Genomic DNA, 21676 nt, shown 5'->3' with positions numbered 1-21676 from the left:
GATGTAGTAGATGGCATGCTCTATCCGGCTGCCTTCCTCGTACTGTGCAAGAAATCCGCCACAAGCATTTTGATTGACAGAAATGTACAAGAGCAGCGGTTTTCCAAGTTCTGGTGGCTTCAAAACAGGTGGATTGAGAAGATACTGCTTAATGCGCTCGAATGAAAGCTGACATTCTGGTCCCCACTCAAATTTCACTTCTTTTCTCAGCAAGTGATTGAAGGGTTCGCATCTCATGGACAAATTAGAGATAAAACACCGAATTGACTGAATGCGACCTTGAAGACTTCACAGCTCCTTAAGATTGGTGGGAGGAGGCATATCCATGATCGCCTTCGCTTTGGCAGGATCTACCCTTATGCCTTTCTTGCTGATCATGTAGCCAAGTAGCTTGCCTGACTCTACCCTGTTATCGTCGCAAAATTTTTCCCGTCTTCCCTTCCTTGCGAAAGAGATAGGGGAATGCTTTCGCGATTCAAACTTGACGGGTTTTTGGAAATTGTTTTGAAATACTCACCTCCGTTTTGAAAATTGCGGGAAAATCCATGGGATGGGGCTCGACCTGTCGGTACGAGGTTCGACCGTTCCTGCCGCCTTTAACAGGGGTAATCGAACCAAGGACCAAAATTATGCTTGACTTAGTAAAATCGTGGAAATTGTGTTCTATCCTAAATGCACAGAGAATTCAGGCATGTGCCATGAGATTTGGTAAAATATGGGTTGGAAAACTATGATGTATGCTAAGAAAACATTTTGAGTTGAAAAGCATTTCTCAGGAAAATATGGAAATCAATCTCTCATGAAAACTCAGACGAAGAAGGTTTGAAATCTCGAGAAAATTTATAAAGATTTGGAAAATCTTGAAGAAGGGAGAATCTTGAGAAAATCTTGAGAGAGTTTATAAAGTCTTTGTAAAACTACGAAGAAATGATACTCTCGGGAAAATTTTGAGAAAGTTATAAAGACTTGGAAAACTACAAAGAAATGATAATCTAGGGAAAAGTTTGAGAAAGTTTAGAAAGACTTGGAAAACCATGAAGAAGTGAGAGTCTCAGGAAAACTGAAGGAATTCTTGAGAAAAGATTTACATTTGAAAAGGAAAGCACTTGTTGAGAAAATGCAGACTTTGAGAATTTTCTTAAGAAAAGGATAGGAAATTTATAGGAAAAATTCATTGGAGAAGGAAATTCAAAACTTAGGAAATTGAAATCCTGAGAATCTGGTTTTTTGAAATATCTGAAAATCAACTTGGATTCTTGAGAAAATGAGAAATTCCTTTGAAAAAAATCTTAAGGAAATAACTTTTTAAGGAAAATCACAGGAAAACATTTGATTTGGGAAATCCAACTCCGAATATCATCATAGTTTCTTGAGAAAATTGATTCCATGAAGTGAAAATCTTTTGAGAAAATCATGAGAAAAACGAATGATGCAGATGATTTGAATGAATGAATGCACTTTGAAAAACTTTCTGAAAAATTTGTTGGAAAAATGTGGATTAAGCCAAAGTAAATCCTTCACATATTCTGACTGTGGCCATGAATATGTTCAGAACTTATTTGAGTTAATTCACAATATTTTGAAAACATTGGAAATATGAGGTGCATTTTCAAGATAGCCTAAGAGTGTAGGCTCAATGTGACTGGTAGAGAGATGATGGATCTGGTCTCATCCATATTCCAACTAGGGCCGTAAATATGGACTCCACCGAGTTCATCAACTCTCTAAGAGTTGGTGCACGTGCCATTCGTGTTCATCCACGGTGAATTTTGAAAGATTGAGATGTATGCATCATATAATCAGGATATTGCTAAAATCAAACTATATGAAATGCTGCCTAATCTAAGCAGTAAAAGTAAATCTTATTCCAAGGTTTACATTAGATTGTTACATTGCATAACATAAAGTAAAAGAAAATTGAAATAGAGCCAAGGAATCAACATCTTCTAGATTTTCCTGCAAAATGAGAGTTAGTACCAGATAACCCAGAGAATGGACATATATATATATATATATATATATATATATATATATATATATATATATATATATATATATATATATATATATATATATATATATATATATATATATATATTATACAACAAAGAGATGTACATCAAAAATTACTAAAGTTGATACTAAATGATATGTAACAATGGAGGTATATTTATATGAGGAAATAGATATATAGATACTCATATATGAAAATAAGGGCACATGAAGGGATATGGGATATATATATATATAAGTATATATACATGTATATATATAGACATATATATATACATATATACACACACATATAGGTAGATATATAATAGATATACATATACATAGATATATATATACATATAATGAGAAAATATACATGTTTAATGGAAATTTCATATAATGGGTAAAACCAGAAAATACAGGTATAGACAGTTTCTGTAGGGGATTTTACACAGCCATATTTCCCAAATTACAACATATTTATCAACAAAATCGGGTATGGAGCTTCCCTATATATCAATAACGAAGCGTGCAAAAGATGGCATGGATATCATGAACGGATATGGATATATCCGTTCATGAATATAGCCGATTGTCAAGACTTCATACCTGCAGAAAATGGACAGCTTAACAAATTGTTTACAAAGGGTTGATGGATTTCCCCTTTTTGTAGATATCAATGAATAGTTATATCTACCAATCAACCTATGCATAGATCCGAGGTATATCTTCTTAAGCACGCGTATGTCGGCCAGACTTGGCCTTCAAAAGAAATGCTTCATTAAAAACAATTTTCCATATTTCATTGAAACAGGTTTTTGCAGCAACTTACACAGTTTCCTTGTGTAATTATCTCCATTTAAGGGTCAAGATTTCTATCAAGAGATAGGATCGAAATCCATGTAAACGTCATAAAGAAAAAGAAAAAAAAAAATTATGCTAAGACATAACTGCATGAGAAAATGAAACATGGCAGGTGGATGATATGTTACTGATATGAAAACTCAGATATGCACATGACATCAGTAGACATAATGTTATGCAATAATGACTCAGCAACACGCAACTATGAGTGAAACATATGAATGAAATGCAGAATGGGTATTATACACAGATAATAAAATAAAAGGGGAAAATGACTGCAGATATGTACATATAAACTATCGACCAAAACCCTCAATCACAGAGTATACAACTACCAATTTCGAATGCTGATAACGGTAGTGATCCACAACAGTAACGATCAGCATGACTTCAAAAGAATCTTATTGTAAGAGATACAAAATGGGCAGCAAACGGAATGTACATTGAGACGCAAATATGAGCAATGAGTGTCCAAATCTGGATCTCCTTTGATATATTCAGTCAAGCAATGAGCTTAATTTTGAATGCTCAAACAGAGTATGTCTTTCTCTAAACATTAACAAATACTGGGCAATAGAACAAAGATGTAAAAGGTGAATTTGTAACATACAGAAAATGGATGATAAAGCCTGATAGCAGTACAATCCGAAATATGAACGCATGAATTCTTGAATAGATATCATATAGATCTACACATTAATCTCATAACAGATATGCTATGCCAAGATTCTTATCTAAGCCATACATCCACTGAGATCATTTTAAGTCAATACGAATTACAAGAAAGTTTGATTTCCTGTTACCTGGTGGATCCCTTGCACTGTAGGAACCTTGAAATCAGCAAATGAGGGCCATTTTCGTGCTGCTTGGCTGAAAGAATATGAGAAGGAGCTGGAACTTCTGCTAGTAGGCTGAAGGCAAAGAGACGGCAACCTGCTGGATCTCTTGTTGATGTTCTGAAGGAAAGGTGAAGGGCTGCTGTCTCCCCTGTTCCAAATGACTTGAATGAAAATCGTTTTTCTGCTGCTGGGCTGACAGAAATGAGGATGGACAGCAATCAGCGTCTGGCCGGATGTTTGAGGAAGGACGGCAGGAACAACTACTTCACGCTAGATGGTTTGCGGCTGAAGTGGGGATGGCGATCGGCTGGGGTTCCTGCTGGCTGGAGAAGATGGGAAGGCTGAAGGTAACGTGGAGGATGGTGATGGAGTTCACGCTGGGCTGTGGCTGAAGGAAGTGGAGATGGATGATGGGCAGCAACCGGTTGGAGGAAGGTGGGCTGAAGGAAAATGGGTAGGCAATTGGCTGGGGGTAACGTGAAGGAGCTTTTTTTTTTTTGCTGCTGGGATTGAAGAAAGAGGGAAAGAGCTGGTGGAGGTCCTGCCGCTGGTGGTGATGGTGGAAGACCCTCTTAGGTTGAAGGAAAATGCTCCTCAGCTTTGTGAATCCCCTGCAATAAGAATAGAAAATCCCCCAAAATCAATCGGCCCAGCCCCCTTCTCGATCAAATGGTTGGGTCTTTTAAAGACCTTCAACCTCTTTCCAAAAGAAAAACGAAAACGCAGCTTCTTGTTTTTCAGTTATGGTTTTTGAAAAAATTTTCAAATTGGAACTTCAATGCTGCCGTTTTCAAAAGGGGAGAGTCTTGTGATTTTTTCAAAATTTTCATTTCATTTACCTAAGTTTTAGGTAAAATGAAATTTATTTAATTTTTTATTTTTTTGGAAGTTCGGCTATGCCATTTAAGGCTGTCGCCTTCTTAAAAATAAATGAATAAATAAATAAAATTATGTAAACAAATTAATAAAAAGGAATAAAATAAAAAATGAGTATTGAAATCAATGAGAGGCTTTTATGGAAATGCCACCTCAACCCACTTTTAAAATGCTTTTTGAAAGTAAGCTTTATTTTGTTTTTGTAAATCTTTTATTTTCAATTGAGATGCCACCTGTGTGTGGGCCCACTAAAAAAATAAATAAGAATTTTAAAAAGAAAAATTTGCAAATTGGTATGATCTCCGGGTGGGTCCCACTTGAAAATAAGAAACTTAACAGGGAATCTGAGTATGATGCTAGTTCAAAGGCAGGTCCCGCTCCATTTATTTGAAGATACGAAATAAAACATTATTTGCTTTTCAAGAATTTGGAAAAATTGGTTTTTCAAAGCAAAATATGGATAAAGTAAATGTAAAAATTTTGTAAGGAGATTTAAAATCTTTTGCAAAAAGTTTTGAAATAAAATCTTTAAAATCAATATCCAAATATCCAGATTATTTTCTTGGGGAAAATTTTTGTAATTCAAAGTCCTGGGGGTAAAATGGGAAAGATTGGCACTTTTAAAATCCCAGGGTTTTAAAAATCAATTTTGAAAAGTTTAAAAATAAAATCTGGATTGACAATTTGGAAAATCAGGAGTTCTGGATCTCAAACTGACATGCTATGCAGTGAAATGATGCAATGCTATGCACAGACATGTTCTATGAAATGTCACTCTGAGCTTGAACTTGGAAATTCTAACTTTTTGTCCAGAAAGAGGATTTTGAAATTTTGCAATTTGAAGATGTCTCTGAACCTAAATATAGAAATTTTGAGGCTCAAGAGTGAAATTTAGGACTTTCTGCCAGGTTCAATATTTAAAAATGACTATTTTGCCCTTCATTGCTTCTGGAGAACTGAAATGTGCCGATTAAGGGCAATGTCAAGAATGTGAGTGAAAATTTGGGGTGTTTACATACCCCGAAGACACATTTCTGCGGATTGAGTCTTAGCTTGTAGAGAATAAGTCTTTCAAAGACTTGGCCGAGAGCATCAAGATGATCTTCTCCTTCTTTTGATTTGACCAGGATGTCATCCACATAGGCATCCATGTTCTTGTGCATCTGGTCATGGAAGATAACTGCCATTGCTCTCTGATAGGTTGCCCCAGCATTCTTGAGTCCAAATGGCATGACTGTATAGCAAAAGGTACCCCAAGGCATGGTAAAGGAAGTTTTGGATTGGTCACGAGCGGCCAATTTGATTTGATTGTAGCCTGAGTATCCATCCATAAAGGAAAACATGGCGTGGCCCCGCCGTGCTATTGATCAAAAGATCGATGTTGGGGAGTGAATAATCATCTTTTGGGGTTGCTTTGTTCAGATCTCTGAAGTCAATACAAATCCGAACTTTGCCATTCTTTTTGGGGACTGCCACAATGTTTGCCAACCAGTCTGGATACTCAATGGTCCGAATGAATCCTGCCTTTAACAACTCCTCAAGTCCTTCTTTAACTTGTGGTGCTACTCGGGGATCCATTTTTCTGAGTTTCTGCTTGATTGGTTTGCAATCTGGCTTCAACACAAGGCGATGCTCGACTAGTTTGGGGTCTAAGCCTGGCATATCCTCATAAGTCCAAGCGAAGACTTCCTGATGCTGCTTAAGGAAGTAAATGAGTCTTTCCTTCTCATCCGAACTTAAACTCGAACCAATTTTGAGGATCTTTGGATCATCTTCTGAACCAATATTGACATCCTCCGTTGGATCTTAAACCAATGGCGATGGTTCATCCTGCTTCTGAATGCAGGCAAATTCTGGCAAATTCTGGATCGCTGAATCGAACTCTGCTAACTCTTTGATCTGCCCTGTTACTTTGCTGACCTCTGCCCCCGCCTTTGCCTTGCAGGTTCTGGCTGGTTTATTTTGAAAAAAGTTGGTATTGATAACGAGCTTTTTGAACGATTTAGGAGCCATAATTCCGGCTATCCTGAAAGCGAAAAGAAGGCCTTTGAGAAAAAGGTAAAAAATGTTCGAAAAATAGCCTTTTGTACAGAAACAGAGAATGACAACATAGACAAGGATATAAGCAGAGAATTTGTGTACACCAAGATGAACAGAGAAAACAAACTTTTCATTGATTAAGCAAACTTTGATATTTACAAGTGATTGTTTGAAGGAAAGAAAGAAACCGGGGCGGATCTTGCCCTTACAAGATGACAGAAAGAAAGGAAAAAGCAGAAAACACTGGCATTGTCTTCTTTACTGGGCTCCCTTGACGAAGGTGGTCTTTCTGCCGGATGACTGACCCGTAAAACCCAAGCCGGTACCGGCGACATGCTGATCGGGGACGATCAGCTCCAGAATGCCGTCTTCATCTTTGCCCAGGCCCCTGAAGGGCTGATAACCGTGCTTCATTAGAAGATCAAACCCTTTCTTAGCTCTGGAGAATTGAGGAAACAGAGGGTGATCTTTAAATGAAGTGCAATCGAGGCGTCCTCCTAGCTTGAAGAAGCGAGGTCCCTGCCACTGAATTACTGCGATAACATCTTCCGTCGGCTGGACTTCTTTTAATTTTAGCATATCCAGACTTTCACTCAGATTAATTTCTTCGGCTTCCCGGATGCTCGGGATGTCGGTAGTGAAAGTAGGACGGGGAATCATCGGCTACGGGAGTCGTTCTTCTGGATCCTCTCCTAGGACCGTAGTGATCATGCCTCCCTTCGACCATTTGATGCATTGGTGTAAAGTTGACGGTACAGCATTGGCATTGTGTATCCAAGTGCGCCCAAGCAACAGATTGTATGTAGGCGGCACATTGACCACATGAAACAGGATCGTATGCACCGAATAGTTGATAAAAATTTCGAGAAATATCTTCCCCTTGGCTGTTTGCTCGTGGTTGTCAAAACCATAGATCGTGATCGGATACACGGTATATTCATGTTCTTTTAATCCCAATGCCTTGGTCGTCATCTCAGGACAGATATTGAGGTTGCTGCCTCCGTCGACTAGCACATGAGGGAATGTCATTCCCCTGGTTCGCACCACTATGTAAAGTGCGTTGTTGTGAAAGGAATGAGGTTTTGGAAAATCCTCATCAGAAAAGGTGATCGGTGCATTCGTCATGGCCTGATTGACGATTTGAGCCATGTCTTGCAGAGTCATGCTAGGCTTGACTTTGATCTTTCTGAGCAGATCTTCTAGAACTTGCTGGTGCTCAGATGAAGCGTCAGTCAGGTCCAAGATAGAGATGTTGGATAAAGCAGTAATCGACTTCTGAACTGACTCGGAAGCCTCTTCTTTCTTCGAAGCTGCCTTGATAAAGCGCTTCAAGATTCTGGGAACTAGCTTGGCAGTTTCTGTTGCTGCCTTTGTTGGTTTACTGAAAAATGCAGCGACATCCGCCCTCTTGGCGGAAGATTGTGCTTGGCAAAGGACTAGAACCTGATGTTGATCCTGAATGTCCTGCTTAGAACATGGTTGGATACTGCCTTGCAGAGAGAATGCCTGCTCTGTAATGACTGAAGCTGAATGTTTAGGAAATGGCTTGGACAAGATTTCTGGCTGCTGCTCATCCTCGTCCTCAATCAGCATGTTCTTGTCAATACAATCGTGAATGATGTTTTTGAGGACAAAACAATGTTCGGTGTCGTGTCCGACAGTCCGATGGAATTTGCAGAATTTATCAGTCCATTTACCCATAGCGACGGGAGGATCTGCCACCTTGGGGAGTTTGATCATTCCTTTCAACATCATATATTCTAAGATGTCTTCACGGGACTGTTCTAAAGCTGAAAACTCTCGATCATAACTCCAACCCTCATGCTTCGGCTTATCTGACTGCTTTGCTTCAGGCTGAGGCACTGATTGAACAGGTTGTGGCTTAACAAATTTTCCTATCTGGGCTGCAGAGTTTGTCCTTTCGGCCCTGGGATGCCCTGAGTTCTTGTTGCGATTCTTCTTGCTTTTCTTTTTGCCAAAGCTACTGCTGTTATCGGGAAAATCCGTGGAATAAGCAACATGAGCCTTTTTCTTCTGCTCAGAGTTTCCTCGGGTGAAAGGGTAACCCTCATACAGGCCATTATCTAAGCCGGTCTCGAGCCACTCGGCTCTCTCAATCAGTTTGATGAATGATTTGGCGGGCGAAGTAGAAATGAGGTTCCTCAGAGGCTGGGCGAAATTATTCAGAATAATCTGCAGGGCGTGCTCCTCTGGGATGGGAACCTTCATTCTATTACAGGTGCTTCTCCACCTGTGGATGAATTCGCTGGCTTTCTCGTTCTCCATCTGCTTTAAATTGTACAGATGATTGAGAGTTGGTGAGGCTTCGACGTTAAACATGAAGCGCTCAATGAACAAGTTCACGACCTTATCGAACTCTCGTAGTTCGATAGGATTAATGTGGTCTGCATACCACCTGGCTGCTACCCCTTCTAAGCTGCGAGGAAAGTAGATGAATAACGCCTGATTGTCTTTCCTGAAACGTCCGCATTCGGCATAAAAGGTGGCCAAATGAGCCTTAGGGTTGCTAGTTCCGTCAAATTTAAGGAACTTGCGGGGGAGATTTTCCAGATTGTCATCCCCGTCCAGACCATGATAAAAATCTTTGCCAGAGTAGGTCTGCTTGCCCTTGCTTTTGGCCTGGATATCCTTGATGGCCCGATTCATTTCTTTCATCTGCTCTTGCATCGGGTCATTAGCCGGAACGGGCTTGTTTATCGATTCGGGCTCTGCAGCGGTCTTTGCAAACAACGGCAGAGGATTCTGATGATAAACAAACTGCTCTTCCTTTTCTGACTCCTCTTCTACTGACTCTGTTTCTTCAAAAGTGGTGTCAGGCTGTACTTTCTTTCTAACAATCCTGACTGGTTTCTTTACAGCCTTCTTCTTTGGCTTGCTTTTTGGAGCAACTTCTTTCTGACTGGCCTCTGCCTGTTCTGACATCATTTTGGTCATCATTCTTTTAAACAGATTATACATGGCAGGATCTATATCATCTGCTTGGTTCTGATTCTGTCCCCTGACTGATTTGGGAGAATCCATCCCTTCGGCCTCACTGTCGCCGTGTTGAGGAACTGTTTCTTTTCCTGCCCTTGTTACAACCATTTTGCCAATGCCAGTGATTTCCTGCGAAGGTGAAAGGAATGGTTAGGGTTCGGAAGAGTTTTTTGAAAGTGCGATTTTTGAGAAAAGACATGAAAGAAGGAATTGATAGACAATTTTTAGGTAAGTTATACCATCACCAGGGATTGGGTTATCACAAATTTTTGCAATGATTGTGTCACCTTTTTTGTGGCAACAAAATGCGCCTTATGACCTAAGCGAGGTCGTCTATCATGACGAGAGATAATCGAAGAAAAAATGGGTCTCATCACTAGGGATGAATTCGTAACTACATGAAACAAGAAAAAAGTTTTTTATCAGAACAAAAGTTTGCATTTTCATTAATGACAAAATTTTAAATACAAAGAGAAGGTGGGCAGACAGTTTGCCACCATTCTCGATACTCTGATGATACATTAGGACCAGGAAATATAGACAAATGAATGAAAGAGTCCCAAGTGTATTTGGCGACGTGGTATGCTCCAGACCACTGATCTGACCATAGATCGAACTCTGGCATGCGGCCTGTCGGGAAGCGAGTGTTGACACGAACCTGCCGCTGCGAAAACTGTCTGAGACATCTCTCTGGCTGATAGTCGATGCAGAAGAAAGGGCCGAGCAGTTGGTAGCGTTTGTCACGAGCATAGGTGTAGCGAGGAATGGTCTCTCTTCTGTCGAAGAAAACCCAAACGATTTCCTCCTGATGCAATTTTTCGATCAAAGCTCGACACTGAATGACTGACTTCGGCTGCTTGCTGCAGAATCTGAAAGAACCGGCTTTCGACGACACATGTCGCAGGAACCACGACTGTAAGGCGTAGGTGCATCCTTCTACCAGAATGGTTTCTCCGAGGGCGAAACGAGCTAAACCTTTGTAGAGAAAAGCTAAAGCTGCCATGGAGACTGAAAGCTGGCGGGGCTGCTTGCTTCCCCATCTTCGACAGAGTTGGGCAACTCTGACATCGATAAAATTCTGACCATCCTGAAAGAACGCTAGTCCCACTGTGCATAGGACCATGGCATGCTGAATTCTTTCTTTCGCTGCTAGAGATAAGGTATCGACTTCTTCGTAGGCCCCATACTTGTTGTAGAGTTTGAACAAATCGATGAACTGACTTCCGTTGATCTCTGCGAGAGGCCAGGATCTGCTCCCTGTAGCTCTGGCCAATGCTTCTCGAACATCTATCCCTTTGACATTGATCAAGAACTGTTGCTCGACTGGGTCGTCTGGCTGACCAGCTGGTTCTGGCAACCCCATGATGTCACTGAACTCGTCCATTAGCATAGTCATCTCTCCCCATGGAAACCAGAATGTGCAGGTTCGTGGATTCCACCGCTCTGCCATAGCTTGAATCAGACTGCCGTTGATGGTTCGCTTGCCAACTGCCGATGCCATCTCCAATCCACAATCCTCCAAGTGGTCTGGGAACATACGCGAGAAGGCGGTGAACCAAGAATAGTACCACCGAGGGAAGAAGGTATGAGACTGGATGACCCGATGATCTGGGGTTCCATCCCTTATTTGATAAAAGACATGATCCCAAGGAAAGATAGCATCGAGAGATTCGGATGCCATCGGACTGATACTGAGGCAAAAAAGGAAGAAAATTAGGATGCAGGACTTACGGACAGACTTTTGGATGAAAAAAAAAAGGATAGACACAACTCCTGGAAACTTAGAAGAAGAGATTTCCAGGTTTTTTTTTTTAAAGAAGATTTGACAGAAAAGTGAAAAGAATATAGGTAAAGGAAATATATGTACCTGGGGTTTCTAAAAAACAAGGGAATTTTGAATAATACACCCAGGATTTGAAAAAAGTTTGATATATAGGAGAATATAAGGAAACATCGCATAATCAGAGCTGCACAAACAAAGATGCGCACACAGCACTCCCTAAAGGCTGACTCTGAATGCAATATTTGAAACGGCTTGTAGGACCTTAATCCTAACTCTATGGTTCAAATCATCTGATTTGAATCAAGGTATGCCGATATACTCAAGTCGAAGCTCGAAGTACGTGGCATATAAGATATTTCTCCGGTTCTAAGGTAAGGGCTTCCCAACATCCTTGAACACCTACCGATATACCTCAAACTATGGCCCTTAGGTACGTGGTAGGGGGGAGCGAACCCAAATAAGTGGTCCAGTTGTGAGGCTCTCTCCCGAACTATGGTTCAGTGAGACAGCCCAGCAACGTGAAGACCAGGACAATATAGGTAGGGATGTTTTCAAAATATGATCAACATGCAATAAAATCAGAAAGCTCTAATGCAAGTCCTAAAGAGATAGAATTTTAAATGAAAAGAAGCATACACTTGCATACATTGTTTTGCATTCAATCCCTAGAATTGAGTAGAGTTGTATTTAAGACCTAAGTCTAATGTGAACATGGATAATCTCCTCAATATGGTCCTACCAAACCATACTTAGATCCTATATGCAATGATGTCAGCTTAGGACAGAGTCTAGGCTCCTAAGGTTTGCATGGAAATGTAACTGACATAGAAAGAATAAAGACTTAGAAAATATTTAAGCAAAGCAAAGGCATAATTCGACCAGATGGAGATGAGTCCCATCACGGTCGCCAAAACTGTGATCATCGCAAAATTTTTCCTCTCTTGTGGTTTCTCTCTCTTCCTTCTCTTTCCCTTTTCTAACCTCTATTTTTCTCCTTTTTTGAAGGGAAGAAAATAAAAGAAAGAAAAGAGAAAGAGAAGAGAAAAGAAAGAAAGAAAGAGAGAGAAGAGGAACTCTTTTGCGCGGTCTCACTTGACCTTGATTTGAAAATATTTAAAAAATTACTCGCCTCCGTTTTGAAAATATTGCGGAAAAAATGGAGAGACGGTATTCGCTCGTGGGTATGAGGTTCGATCGTTCCTGGCGCCTTTACCAGGGGTAATCGAACCAAGGATCGAATCTATGCCTTTTGCTTTGCTTAAATATAATCTAAGAATTTATTCTAACCCTAAATGCACAAAGAATCATGCTTGTGCAATGCAAGGATGTATGCTCTTTTTGAAAATTTGATTTAGAAATTTCTAAGTATTCTGAGATGAAAGTTGGTAAAGGAGTGAAGAAATAATTGAATTTTAACTTAGAACTTGAGATAGATCAGAGAAATTCTAAGTTTTTGAAGTAAATTAGGATTTGGAAAAATAAATAAGAGAGAATGACTTGAAGTTTTGAAATGAAAAGAAAATGAAAAAGTGAAAATCGACTTTGAATTTGGATTTGAATTTAGAAAAGGAAATGAGTACTTGAGATGGAATTGAATTTGGATTTTTAAGTTTGGAATGGATCTGAAGTAATCAAATGGTATTTAAGAATAGAAATGGATTTAGGGAGTTTTGGAGGAGATCTGAAAATGGAATTGGATTTTGAAATCTAGAATTGGGAATGGAGTTGGATCTAAAGATGGGTTTAAAATCTGAAATCTGAGGTCCGATATAAAATTGGGTTCTGGATCCTAAGAGGGATTTGGATCTGAAGTCTGAGATCCAATGTAGAATTGGACTCTGGATCCTAACGTGGGTTTGGATCTGAAGTCTGAGATCCAATGTAGAGTTGGATTCTGGACCCTAAAGGAGAATTGGATCTGAAGTCTGAGATCCAAAAGTGGAATTGGACTCTGGATCCTAAAGAGGAATTGGATCTGAAGTCTAAGATCCAATATGAGTGTTGAATCCTGGATCCTAAAATGGATTTGGAGTTAAATTCAGAAGATGAGTCAAGAACTTCCAAGTTTAATTTGAATTTGGAAAATGAATTTTGGAAATTGAATCTTTGAATACACAAAATGAATTTCAAAGTCAAATTAGACCTTGAATTTGAAATTTAGAAGATGAATCAAGAATCTCAAAGTTAAATTGAACTTGGAGATTGGATTGGAATTTAGAATGAATTTGGAATTTCAAAGTCAAATTTGATTTTTTTGAAATCTGATTTGAATCTGAATATAAAATGAATTTGAAATCTCAAAGTTAAATTGAACTTTGAGATTGAAAATGGAATTTTGAAAAATGAACTTTGATAAGGATTGAAGATAGATTGAGGAAGATATTTACATTTACTTGGAGTTCTTGAAAAATGAAATTTTGAAAGTATGATGTAATTCTATCCTAAATGATGAATGAATTTGAAGATTTTGAAATTGGATTCGAAAAGCTATCCCATTCTTTGGATGAATTAACATAAGATTGAAGATATAATACATCCTTGACTATGGTCATTGAATATATTATATAATAATCTATATTTAAATTCAAGAGAAGAATAAAATACATTCGGTGCTTTTATAGAATTTAAAATGAAATTAACTCTCAATATACCCTGACTATGGCCATTGGTATATATTTTGAGTCAATTTTAAGTTAAATTCTAATAAAAGGAAAAAAAAATATTTAAGGAAATATGATGAATTTTGAAAATGAATCCAGTGCGGATCCAGTGTTATTTCGTAAAAGATAAAAATCCTAAGTTTTGTCCACAACCTGACTATGGCCATTGATGTGGATCATGAACTTAGGATCAATTACCTCTTACGAAAATGGTGCACGTGCCATTCGTGTTTCACCATTTGTGCAATTTTGAGGGAATAAAAAAAAATGATATGAAAATACATAATTCTAGAGAATGTTTATGCTCATACATTCTAATCTAGAGCAGGAAATGTAAGATTTTCATTAAGACCTAGCTATTACATTCCTGAATTATAAATTACAATTCCTAAGCAAAAAAAAAAAAGTTGAAAAATGACACTTTTCTACCTAATTCCCTCAACATTCACCGTAGGATGAACATGGAGGGAAATTGAGAATACCATATCTAAGATTAACATGCCCATGATTATATCTAAGTCATGCTGGAAATGCATATATTGATGAGAATGTAATGCTAATGTCTAATGTATGGACCTCCCCGTACTGGACCAAACATACTGAAGGATAGAACGCCTGTATGATGCCTATGCATAATGGATGAAGGGGGGGGAGGGTTCAAAGAACTGGCTAAATTGCCTATGTTAGTGGAGAATGCCTGTACATATGAAGCTATGACAACATCAGGGATTGATGAATGTAAATGAGTCTTCAGCGACTCGAGAGTCATGATGGGTGCAAATGAACCAGCAATAGCCTTTAGGCTGTTGAGGCTACAGATAAACTATAATGGTCCATGGGCTATCACATGTGTTAATGGGGGACAACAATTCATGGACTGCTATATGCAAATAAATCCCTAGTAATCTATAGACAGCTGTGTCTACAAATGTTATTATAGCAGTCTGCGGACAGCTATGCATGCAAATGAAAATTTAGCAATACATGGACTGCTTTATGAAGCTACAACAAATGAAGCTATGATGACTTTATAAGAAACCACGAATGTTCAGTGCTGGGCATATATATGTAATATATCAACAAATGCCAATATATAGTGTGATACAAGAGATGACAGGGAGCCAAACAGAGATGGTATACCCAGTGAATTGAATATCTCGAATGGGGTAATTTGCATGCAGTAGGTGTATAAGCAGTAATCCTACAAGACATATGCCAGAGTGATACACTAATGAATATGTAATGATGACCTACAGGAAGCATACAAAAATGCTATATACAAATGACATTGAGAATGTAAAGGGCGGCAGTGACAGAAGTGATTTAATGTACCAATGCTGATAATGGAATCTAAAAAAAAAACGAGAAATAAAGCACACTTATATAGCTGGAAACTAAAATGGTGCAGCAAAAAAAAAAATGTTGATACTGTACAACAAAATGTGGATAACAGTGGAGGTGGGAAACCATTTTAGGTGTTGGGGCATTGTGTTGGCAATGGAGGCAAATATCTCAGATGCCTTAATGAAGTGTTGAGTACAAGGTGTACAGGGAAGATGTTGTGACTGAATAGTGGTGTAAAACGACAGTGAGCATGGTATGCGTACCGTGGAAGGAGTGTGATGTCATATCCAATGTGGATGGTGAGATGTGTATTATACAGTAGCGCTGAATGTAAAACACCAATTATTTTCTGCACCTTGAGCCCTCGGCAAAGCGCTTTCTTGTAATGACATGCTGATCTTGCGTGGCTTTCTGCAAGTGCCGGTTAATTTTCTTCAAAATGATTACATAGCAAAGCAAAACCTATAGTATCCTTGGGATCCAATATACAGGAATTGGGTGCGTTGCCTAATCAATTGGCCTTGATACAACAGACTGAGACTCATGTTAGCGAGTAGATTCTTCTAGCCAATTTATGATAATTATTCCCAGCGAATCCGAATTTATACAACACCATTGAATGTAGAGCACAACAGAAATCAATAGTAGATGGCGATTGTAACTCAATGAATTGGTCAGAATGAATATCAATACGAATCACAACTTAATGTACAAATTGTAAGGCCATGGATAGGACACATATAGTAAACTAACAAGACATAAAATTAATAAACAAATGAGTGAACTAATGAATTGAGATGCACGATGCAGGATGCCATAGGATGGATCCAATCAGGAGATGTCCCAGCGAGTGACTCAAATGAACCGAACAGGTCAAATGACAATAGACATACAGAGTGATCGACTGTAGGTACATGGCTTTATATATATCCTACAAACGTTGATCAATGACTTGAATAGTGCCCTACAAATATCCCCGATGCAACAGGAAAATTGCACAGATGGATTGATCTCCACAGATCGATTCCCTCAATCTGTTCAGATGACTTGAACGTTGGTTTTATCTTTTCAGAACAACTTGCTTTCGTAACCTTAGTTGTTTCTATGAGATGATTCCTGTCATCAAATCGATTTTAATCCTCGCCTAATGAAGCAACCTAGTACTGTTATGAGCCAGGCCATGAGCGATGCTCTGCTACACTTTGAATACTCAAAGCTGATACTAAATTGTCTCCAGAGATGCCTTGGGATTATTACTAGCCATCACCCATGCGTATGTTACCAGATGCAGGGGAAGTAAATGCAGAATGAATGGAGAAGAGGACGACCGAATATTATTCAAACAAGGGATAGATCACAAATCAATGGCTAGGCGAAGATCATATGCACACAGGGTCAAGATATAGCCAGGGAATCGTGGACCCACAGAAATCATGAAGTATATTTAAAATGACATACGCAAATCGCAATACAGGGGGAAGAAAACAGGAAGTCAAAATTTTAAATAGAAAGTTAATCAACCAAGAAGATGGAAATGAAAATCCACTCATAAGCATATGATGGTAAATACAAATGGATTATGGTTGAAGATTACGATAACAAAATATAATAGGAGATCAGTTAAATAACATGAACATTACAGGAATTTAATCAAACAACAGAAATGGCAATGTAAAATGAAGGACGCAGACATGATGTGCGCAACATACTGTAGACAGTATGAACACCAAACAAAAACAAAAAAAGAAAAAAAAAAGGAAAATATTCATATTACGATTTACAGAAAATAACAGAAAGAATGCATGAAAGAAAGGAAAACAGGAAATCTAAGACTGAAGAACATGCGTAAGATATTGGAATCTGAAAATTCCATTTGATATCGCACGATGTGCGAGAATCCGTGTTTGCTATAAGCAAAACAGATATCCCGGTAGTGCTTTAATGAAAAAAAAAAAAATCAGAAACTAGAGAGAGGTTCTTACCTAGTATGCGGGGGTTCTAAAAACCGGAGGAGAACTTTCGCCCTTTCCTGCCGTGAAGATCTTCTCAATCGACTAGTGATCGATGGACGAGTGAACCAAAAGGGGCCGGGAATGGATGATGCTCACGATCGATCAATAGGGGATCCGATTACAGATAACCGCAATCATTCTTCCAATGCTCTTTACAACCTTGTTTACAAGAGTTCTGAAGGGAGAAGGTGATAGAAATGATGCTCCGCTTGTGTATTTTCCTTTAGAATCCGAAATAAAGAAGAAGGCTTAGAAAGGGGGACCGAGGGGAAGGAAGGCGCTGGATTGGAAAGGCAACAAAAGCCAAGACGGGTGGTCCAAAATCGATGCCAAAAAGTTCTCCCCCCTTTTAGCCGCCCCCTTCAGTTGTTTATATAGCGGACTGAGGAAAGATCTGGAAGAGGGGCAGTTAGCATTTAGTGGTGGATGCGAGAGGCGATCAAGGGTCGCGATGAAGCAAAAGGTCGATCTGATGGTCGAGATGGAGAGAGATGGGGGCTGTAGATGGAGGTCGCACATGGGGCTGGTGGGGTGGGGAAGAAGGCCTGCGAGGTCGTTGAAGATGAAGGGTCGAGGCGAATGGCCATGGTGATCAAGGGCGGAGGATAAGGAAGGTGGTTCTGCGAAGAGGGGTCAAGGGAGGCCATGGAGGTAGAGATGGTGGCAGCTGAGGGAGGAAGGCGAGTTAGGGTTTTCAAAACCCTAACTCGACCCTTAAACCTCGAAAATTAGTTTTTCCAAAAAAAGGCCTCCTTTTCAGGTTTTTCTAAAAAGATGGTTAAAGGTGAGTTTTTCGACAAAAATCTTCAAAAACCACGTAGTTTTTCCTAATTTCTTTGGTTTTTTGCATGATTTTTCCATTTTTTTGTATTTTTGGAACAGAATCTAAGTTTTTTACACGAAAACAAAGATTAAACACTAATTTTTTGTATTTTTCTGAGAAATATTTACAAGAGTATTTTTCTGAGAATTTCAGACCATTTTGGGGAAATTTCTTCAGAAGAATGGGTTTGGACTCAAGTTTTGAGAAAATATTCGAGTTTTAAACCTCGATTTGAGGACTATAACACGATGGATCCAAACGGATACCGGACGAAGTGTCTGAGTTTTTTTCAAAAGGTTATTTTTGATAATTTTGAGAATTTGATTTAAAATTGGATAATGAAGCTCAGATTTAGATTTTGATGTAGATCCGGATCCGAAATTGAGTCAGATATGTAAAATGAATTTAATTTCAACAAAATTTGAGAAACAAAATAGAATTTAGATTTAAAACCGACTCAATTACCCAAAAAAAATGGGGGAAAGGGCAAAAAGGGGATATTTACAACATTTTAAAAAATTTGGGGTGTTCACACCCAGCCCCCTTTTTGTCGGCTGGACCTGGACCAATAGGGTCCAGGCTAGATCCGTGGGTTTGACCCACTTGGTTGGGTGGTTGGGTTAGCCGCACCCTTAAGGGTATAGGCTAAGGCCCAACACCCTGGTCCGAACCCACGGCTGGGTTCAGACCAGGGGTTTTCGTGACCCAGCTGGGTCTGGTCACGTGCAAACTAGACCTCGCTTGAGGTTCGAGTTGGCCCGTTTGGCCCCTGGGCTAGCCTAGCACCCTTGTGGGCGCTCTAGGCTTAGTCAGGTGTTGGCACACTCGGGTTTGCCAGTGTGGGTTGAGGCCACTGTGGCTGTCAACCCCACTTGGCCTGCCACTAGGCGCGGACCAAGGAAGGTAGGGCCCCCGTGTCCTAGCCACTTGTTCAGCCCCTCTGGGCTTTAGGTTTTCCTGATTGGCGCCAAATCGGCACCGGGTGCTAAGGCACCCAACAACCTTGTCGCCATTGGAGCAGTCCCTTGGTGGACTCCGGCATGGGGTCCGGACCACTTGCGGGACTCGACAAGGTTGGCACGACCCCGTTGAGTTCCATGGGAACTCATCCGTGGCGGCGATTTGTCCTTCTGTGCCGGTAGGCGATGTTTAGCCTCGTAGCGAAGTTTGTCGCTTGCAAGCGACATAGGTTGCTACTTCAAGCTTCAGTTGAGTGTACCTCGCAGCCCCGTAAGGGTGGCAATGCGGTGGAGCTCGCAACCGTTGTCGCGACACACACTTGCGTGGGTTAGTCCGGTTCTGCGGCCTTTTCAGGTTTTCAGTCTTGTTCGTGTCCCAGTTGTGCGAGCAGAGTGTGGTCGCACACCTGGACTTGCTAATGTTATTCCCATAAGCATCAGATAAAGTCATGTTCATTATCTTGACACTCATGAGTGTCAGTATCGCATAGTTTCTCCGCGGATGGTTTCACTACGCGAGTTTGGCCACGTTATGGAATTTGAGTGCGTATTTGGAAAAATATGTAGTCCAGGATCTCGATGCTCCTCGTATATGCCGTAACTACTGTATATGCATTTTGAGCCTTGTGTCGCTCAGAATTGGTGGTTTGTGGCCCTTTCCCGGTTCGTTGGCGTATTGTTGCTCACAGCACGATACTTGTGCGAGATTATAATTTTGTGGTTTTCCTTGTTTCGCACATGCATATTGGCACATCCTGACACGTATGTCATTAGCTCAGTTGTCGAGTGTCTTCTTGTTTGGCTCCTATTCGTATATCGATGGATATACGCTGCACGAGAGGCGTGCTTTGCACTCAGCATGACATACACTTAGAAAAAACAGAACACACTGTAGGGTTCGACACCTTTGACCTGTTGAGGTTTTGAGACTCGGTTGGAATCTACGGGCAATGGCCCGAGTTCATGAGAATGTGCTCACATGTTTGTGTCACCCTAGGCATAAAATAAAATGGTATATTATCGTCTTCACAGGCGGTGTGCTCGTGGTGGCCGTGTGAGGCTGAGCACGTTAATGGGCAGGCCAAGTCCTCGTTTGCGTACCCCACAGGGACCACGAGGTACGACTACCTCGATAGGAGGTACGACTTGAAGTTTGAGCTTAAATAAGATAAACCTGTCGCGCCCCATTCACAATTTGGTCACCTAGGGAGAGGGTGAATGGTACAGCCCCGAGTGACGTGTCGTTATTACGACTTGTTCTTTTGAGGAGCCGATGTGCCCTCTGACCTCCAGTCACTCGGAGTTAGGGAGGTCAAGGTTGCCCTCTACAGAGACCTTTGCTACTGCAGTAGTATGGATTGCAATCCTGTGCCCCTGCGAAAGGTTTCTCCTGGTTGCGTATCGCCCGCAGGTGGTTTTCTCGTTCTGTAGCATCCCCGGTTACCACATTAGAAATTGAATAACAGACGTTGGGTGCATGTCTCACAGAACTCGAGGGTTTTCCTTCACATACCCGAAGGAGGTAAAAAGATGAACATAAGGACTAACCAACCAGACTGACTTACTATAGTTGTTACTCTATAGTATATACTTTTGTTCAGTTGCTACACTGTGTTGGTTGGTTTCTACTTTGTTACTCTAGTTGCTGCACTGTTACTTACTTTGTAGTTTTACAGTCTTGTAGCACGTACACCTACCTGAACTTGTACTTTTATTCAAATGCTTCTAACTGTTCCATCATGATAGTTATAGTTTGGTACTTAGCACACTTGTAGCATGTTGCTTACCTTCTGCTTTTCCTTAAAAATGATAATGTATGAATGGTTTGTCTCACCAACTCGCAAGAGTATTGACCCCATTTTATGGGGATACAGGTGATGATTAGACGCAGTGCGACGTGGCGACGCACAGCAGGAGCCTTGAGACCCACACTTTGCAGCAGATCCCGGCTTCTACTTGTTTTGGTGGTTGAGGGGTTGTTCCCCCTCCTTTTTGTGAGACTGTCCCTTTTTGTACCCCAGTCTCCTTTTTGTATCATTGTAAATATAGTAGAAATGAAAAATACTTTACTTGTCTTGTGGTTTGGTTTTCTCACTATGGCTCGCTCAGACTTGCGGCCTTTGCTTTACCCCTGTTTCCCTCTTTTACTTCCGCTAGTAGCTTTCACTCTGTATATCTTTCAAAAAAAAAAATTTGCTAAAAAATCGAAGGTTTTTTCAAGGTCGGGGTTTGGGGCGTCACACCTCCAGTCACTCAGAGTCGGGGAGGTCAAAGTTACCTTTTTAGGACCTCACTACTGCAATAGTATGGATTGCAATCTTTGCCTATGCGAGTGTTTTCTCCCAGTTGTGTGTTGCTCGCATGAGGTTGACTCGGTCTGTAGCATCCCATGTTACCACACTAGAACATGAATAACAGACGTCGGGTGCATGTCTCACAAAATGCGAGGTTCCTTCACGTACCCGAAGGAGTAATCAGAAGAAC

Source organism: Nuphar pumila, chromosome 7 (assembly GCF_984573655.1).
Source record: "Nuphar pumila chromosome 7, dmNupPumi1.hap1.1, whole genome shotgun sequence".
NCBI classification, from domain to species: domain Eukaryota; kingdom Viridiplantae; phylum Streptophyta; class Magnoliopsida; order Nymphaeales; family Nymphaeaceae; genus Nuphar; species Nuphar pumila.
Note: the sequence above shows the minus strand (reverse complement) of the source record.